Below are 6,802 nucleotides of genomic sequence, written 5' to 3'. Positions count from 1 at the left end.
CTAAAAGTTGCCGACCATGAGCACCTCAAGAGGTTCATGCTGCAGCCATTGGGGGAGTAACTCATTGGAGCACTAGTCTAGGTAAGACAGCAGTTAAGACAGGCACTAGGGGCTCTAACCAGGGTGATAATTAACTTTAGACATTTGTACAAGACTGCACAATTGTACTGCTTTTTGAAATCTTAGTGTGCCGCGTGTTCCTGTAGTAGATACTGACCCTGCAAATGTTAGCTGACATGAATATCAACGTTGGTCTTTGGGCGGATGCAATTTATTTGAGGGTGGAAGTACTGGGAGGGATGTTGGGCATGGGAGGGAGCAGCGATTGTCCAGCTGAAGCACTCTCCAATGAATTTGTGCAGAAGAACTCTGGCTGCAGGCATCTGTTAGAGCCTCCCCACTGCCTCACCATTCTCTATGACATCAAGGTCCTCTCCTTCATCATGCTGAAGGTCCTCGTCCAATGGTGGTTCCACATGCTGCCCCTGTTGCACAGCAAAGTTATGCAGCATGCAGCAAGTCTTTATCATACAGGACACTCTTTTTGGGCAGTGTTGGAAGAAACCACCAGACATTGGGGGCAATTTTAACCTAACCCGCCCAGCGGGAAACTGACGGGTGCCCATTTTAAACCCCGCCCAATGTTACTTTCCATTGTATGGTAAAACGGGTGGCCGACCTGATCCCGTCAGATTCCCCGTCAGACAGGTTAGGTTGACAATACCCCCGTTGTATCGATACCTCGCTATTCCAACAGATATTCCTCACTATTCCACATATAGGCCCTCCGGCACTACACAAGGATGAATTTTGGTACAGGGGCACAGGGGACTTTTTCCACAGTGTTTAAGCCAGTGAGTGGGAGAACCTTGAGAGTGAAAGGGAGGGATCACAGGAACAGAAAGAGTGAGCCCACTGCGTCGACTGGTTTTGAACTTGCCCAAAAGTCTAACACCGATTAATGTTGTAAATTGTCACAGAGAATTCTACAAGAGCATCTTTTTCTGTCATTACGCCTCTCATTAGCATCACAGTTGGCTTATTAAATCACAGTGATGGTGACAATTACCGCTTGTACATAGCGGGCAGTGCAAAATGCAAACCAGTGGGAAATCAAAATCATGCTCCTTTCATTTGGTAGAAAATCAGTGAGAAAGAGTAATGGTGCAGAACTCTTAAAGGGGAGCATCCAATCGAGGATTATTTTCATTCCTGCCCTCTCAAAATAGAAAACACTGCTATGCATCCACACAACTAAACCATACAAACTAGAAAGATCAGAGTCTATGCTACGTTAATTGATTGCAGGCAGAGCGGATCCATCGGTCTCAGTGGCCCTGGGCTAGTGGGGGATGGAGGGGGGAAATAATCAGCAGGGTCCCTTGTTCTTTGTTATGAATCTCATGATCCATGAAGAAAAACTCATGAAATAACACTGGACGGCCAGCTGGTGGCGCCGTCCAAGGAGTATAAATACTCAGGCGTGGGCCCAGCTTGCCCAGGACATTTTGTAAACAGGAACTAGTGAAAGATAACAAGACCTCCATGTTTTGAAACAAGTTGATTAAAGCCTTGCTTTATACTCGAACCAAGTGCGTAGTGAGTTTTATTACGTCACTCTTCATCCCTTTTTAGTGACTTTTTGCCAGAAAGGAATGAAATTCTCTTCAGAGGAGCAGCCAATGCCTGATGCATGTGGTAGGGAGAAGTTTACACAAGAGATATTTAGGGGGAAAAATTTGGTTGCTTTGTGCCTCCCGTTAGCGTCCTAAGAGGGTGCTAACGGGGCACAAAGCAACTAGTGCCCGGGCGCGGTGCCACCAACGCCTCCCGCGACATTCAGCGGGAGGTTAGGGGCGACGGTAACCATTAGCGCCCCGTGGTGCTGTGCCGCTGTCGATGATATCATTGCCGTGCGCAGCGCCCCGCTTGTGCCCTGGCTGTGAACCTCGGAGTTGCCCCCTGACTTACCACCAGACGCTATGTTTGGCGGGGTCAGGTGGGCCTACCTGCAGCCGGGGCGGCGCTAATTAAAGGCGAGGTGCCGGGCAGCCATTTTTGTTGCTGGCCGCCTGCCAGCACCTGCCCTCGTTGCCGTCCCCAGCCTCCTCTGCAGCCCCCTCCCCCCGCGGAGTGCTGGCTGCGCTCCGTGAGCCAGGCACTTCTCTTGAGTGTCGGGCTCTTTTGCCGGCACTCTGATCCCTGGTGACACAGCTGGGCCCCAGGTCGCGCTGTGCAAGGCCCCTCCCCTTTAAGAAGGGGAGGAAGGTCTGCAGTACTGTGGCACATAGCGCCGTGATATTCCCTCGCGGCACCCCAAGAGGGAAGCGGGGCACTACTGGAAGTGCCCCGCTTCCCTCTTGGGGCGCTACTGATGAATTTCGGCCGCGGGGGCGCTAATTTTTTCAGGACGCTAAAAGTAGTGCCCCGGTGAAGTTAGCATCCCAAAGGGGGCGCGACTCAATTTTTCCCCCTTAGTGTTACATATGAAATGTAACCATGTAAGGTTCACCCCCTTCCAATTTCCCCCTCTCCTGAATACACTATCTTACGTGGGGTGTGGTTCCATGGGTAGCAGCCACCCTCTGATACCATGGGCATCACAGTCAAGTCCGGTCTTGTTCCCACCTGGCATCCACATATATGCACTTTCCTGCAGGGGTCACTGTATAGTGACCAAGAGCAGGAACCATGGTTGAGGTTTCCTCTCGCTCGCCCAGGACAACTGAAACTCATTGTAACAACAGAAAATGCTGGAAAAACTCAGCAGGCCAGACAACATCCGTGGAGAGAAAATAGAGTCAACGGGCTAGATTTTCGGGGAGCCGTCAGGCGGGGTTTCAGGCGTGTGGAGGAGGGAAAATCCCAACTTTGGGGGTCACGACACCATCCCCCCCAAAACTCCACCCCACGTAAATTTCAGGGGTGGCGGGTACCTGCCCCGCACTGGGACCCGCCGAAACCAGGCAGGAAGGGATTAGTGCCAATTAACTGCCTGTTAACAGGTAGTTAACAGGCAGTTTTTAGCCTAATCCCTATTTTGAGGGGTTTCGTGGGGGTTTCCCGACGGCTCCAAACCACGCCAGGTTAGAGCGGGCGGGCCGTCAGGTTGAAGGAGTTGGAGGGGTCGCGATGTTGGCGCTCAGGTGAGTGATGGGTGCATGAGTGTAAAGGTAAGTGTGTTTGGTGTGTCTAAAGTGTGTAAAGAACTTTTACTTACCTGTACTTACCTTCACAGCCTTTCTTCCTGTAGCCGTTGGGAGCGCATCACTCAGCCAGTACTTAAAGCTGAATGGCTGCGATCTGTGAAAAGTGACAGCCTTCAGCTTTGAGTGCCGGTAAGAGTTCTAACTGAGTCTGTGCAGAATGACTCATGTCAGAGCTCAGACTGTCAGTGTTTGACAGCTTCAAACAGCTGTGAAACACTGATATTTCATCTGTCAAGAACTCTTGACAGATGAAATTTCAGTCTGTGACGTCACCTGTTGCCGCTGGGCGGGCTCAACAAGGTCAATCAAGGGGAAATCGCGCGGATTGGCCGGACGTCGAAGTAGGCGGGTCAAAAACCTGAAAGGGGAAGTCCCGCCTTCTTCCCGACAGGTTTGGGAAAATCTACCCCGTTGACTCAATTTTCTCTCCACGGATGTTGCCTGGCCTGCTGAGTTTTTCCAGCATTTTCTGTTGTTATTTCAGATTTCCAGCATCTGCAGTATTTTGCTATGAAACTCATTGTAGCTCCCTTGACTGCGAACAGATCATACAGCAGAGATTGGTCATCTGTTGAGTGTTTTTCAAACTACTCTCAGTTACTCCAGGAATAAAGTCATTGAGCCATCAGGGGGTGCATCACACGCAGGGTTTAAAGTATTGTGAAAGTTTTATATATTTTGTGAAATCAGTCACTCTTGACGGGTTAACCCTACTTCAGAACTGTGATGCTGCTGCCTGAAAAACGTCTATTTTTGCCCTCTACTGATCAGGTCTGGAAAGCATCATGCTGCCACTCAGACTAATGATAGTCACCTCTTCTTTTCCAGTTTAAAGACAAGACAGTAATGTTTACGGGGTGATGCTTTATTTTTTGTGGAAACTGGCCGCAAAGGTAAAGTAAATGAGGTCGGACTTTGCCACCGGTTGAGAATAATCAAAGCAAAATCAGCCTGAAACCAATTGGAAGCACAACACGCAACAATACTGACAAGAATTTGTTAACTTCACTCCCCCCTCCTCTGGCAGCATGAACAAGAACAACTTGTACCTTAAACAAGGACAACCTCCCAGCAACAAAGACCAAAACTTAAAGCTCCCAGCAACAACAAAGCAAAAGCAAAGTACTGAGGGTGCTGGACATCTGAAATAAAAACAGACAGGCGGTATTTGTGGAGAGAGAAACAGATTTAACATTTCAGAAGTATTGCCAACCGCACCACCTCATGAATCAGGAGACAACCTGTTAAAAATCCTGAGATTTAGTATAGAAATCATGAGTTGCCACTTTTTTCCTAACCCAACCCGACCCCTCGCTGACCTTTGCTCACAGACAGGAAGCGCACTCTGCGAACTTTACTCACGGACAGGAAGCGCACTCGGCCATCATGAACCGATTACTGACGTAAGAATAAAAGAAATAGGAGCAGGAGCGGGTGGATCGGTGGCCCACTGTCGCGTCACTCGCAGGTTGGCCTCGCTCTAACTTTTGACCGTTACTCTTTCCAGAACATGGCTGATTAATTACATCATTTTGTGAAAAATCTTTCACTATGAAATGCAATAATTAAATTTTTTTCCAAGGAAATATTCGAAGCTTCAAAGGAAAGGACGATTCAATTGTTACATAAACTTGTCTGTCTCAACAAAAGCAAAGTACTGCGGATGCTGGAAATCTGAAATTAAAACAGAAAATGCTGGAAATACTCAGCAGCTCAGGCAGCATCTGTGGAGAGAGAAACAAAGTTAACGTTTCAGGGCTATGGGGAAAGAGCAGGAGAGCGGGACTAGTTGGATAGCTCTGCCAAAGAACCAGCAGAGGCACGATGGGCCGAATGGCCTCCTTCAGTGTTGTATCATTCTATGATTCTAAAAGGGAGAGGTTGAAGGGCAGGAATGATAAAATGACAAAAGTGATGATGGTGCCAGGCCAAATAAGGTGATAATGAGACAAGTATAGAAACAAAAGCTGGGTCCAGAGGAGGTGTAAATGGTTACAGCATGATAGCGGAGGAGGAGGGAAGCATGGAAAATCTGGCAAAGATAGGAAGCATCCAGTGGCCCAGGAGTGACTCTAGAAATGCGGGTCGACCCCGGGGTGTGGACCTCGCCACCAGCCGTGTTCCGATAGGGGATCCCCACCCCAAGCACCAGCCCACACCTCCTCTACTCCCAGTGGCTCTGGTACAGCCATCCTCCATTAGCAGAACCTGCTGTCTGAGACAGAATGGGAGCTGTGGTTCAGGTCTAAAGTTGTTCAACTGAAGGTTTAGGCCAGAAGCCTGTAAAGTGCCTAATAGAAAGACCAGAGCAGTTTAAACCTCGCACCAACATGGACAACTAGATTTCATCATAAACCCTCCCAGCGACACATCCAAGAATACCATGTTACACCTCCCAGTAACAGAGACAAGAACATCTTGTCTTAAATCCCCAGTACATAAAAATGCCTCATATAACATTTCCTAGAAGCATAGAACACACTGGCTAAAAGCTCTCTGGTAGCACAAATGAACATAAGAACATAAGAAATAACAACAGAAAATGCTGGAAATACTCAGTATTTCCAGCATTTTCTGTTGTTATTGCAGATTTCCAGCATCCGCAGTATTTTGCTATTGTATAAGAACATAAGAAATAGGAGCAGGAGTAGGCCATTCGTCCCCTCGAGCCTGCTCCGCCATTCAATAAGATCATGGCTGACCTTCTACCTCAACTCCACTTTCCTGCACTATCCCCATATCCCTTGATTCCCTTAATATCCAAAAATCTATCCATCTCTGTCTTGAATATACTCAACGACTGAGTGTATTAACTGGTCCCCCTCCTAATAATTGCTATGACTTGAATACACTGAATGATTTTCCCTCTTGCAGAACAGAGGAAGAAACCGTGTACGCCAGCATCCTCTCTCCCTTCACCACCCTGCACCCACCCCCCCACAGCACCCCACATCCTGTCCAGCAGCATGACCAGTTGTGCTGCTAAATGTAGAATATAATATAAAAATGGACTTGCCAGAGAGAACAGTTGATAATAAAACAAGCTTAGATGTAAAGAGCTACAGAGCAGCTGGTGCTGGCACAGGCTCAGTATATGATATCACCTCTTATGCCTCATACTGTCAGTGTGAATCACTGGCCCCGTTCTTCATGCACAAGATGATAAGTACCTTGGAAATTCATTTTGTGACGGGAGTTATAATTACACCAAGGTCCCAATGGGCCGTGTGTGATTCAACTTAAATAAAACCATTCCTACTAATTGAACATTATCCCACCGTGAGGCCCATCTCATGCTGGTGTACCTGTCATGTGGCAGCTGTCTTGTGAGTAATCTGTCCAATACATAGGGTTCCTTTCATGGGGGCATCCCCAGTGTGTGGGACCATTCTGATTGGGTGTGGTGATGTATGGGCCCATTGTGTGGAGGTTTTCCCTGGTGTATGGATTCCACCTCGTGTTGGCAATGTCAGCGTGAGGAGCCCTGGTGTTCTGATATTGTTTCCTAGTTTGTTGGGGGTGAGGTCTCTTTGGATTTAGGGCTTGCTTTGGTTTGCCCCTGTGGGGGAGGGGGAGGGTCTGCCTCATGCAGG

Source organism: Somniosus microcephalus, chromosome 24, assembly GCF_052327205.1.
Source record: "Somniosus microcephalus isolate GS21.2 chromosome 24, FLI_Smic_1.0, whole genome shotgun sequence".
NCBI classification, from domain to species: domain Eukaryota; kingdom Metazoa; phylum Chordata; class Chondrichthyes; order Squaliformes; family Somniosidae; genus Somniosus; species Somniosus microcephalus.
This window is presented reverse-complemented; position numbering follows the sequence as displayed.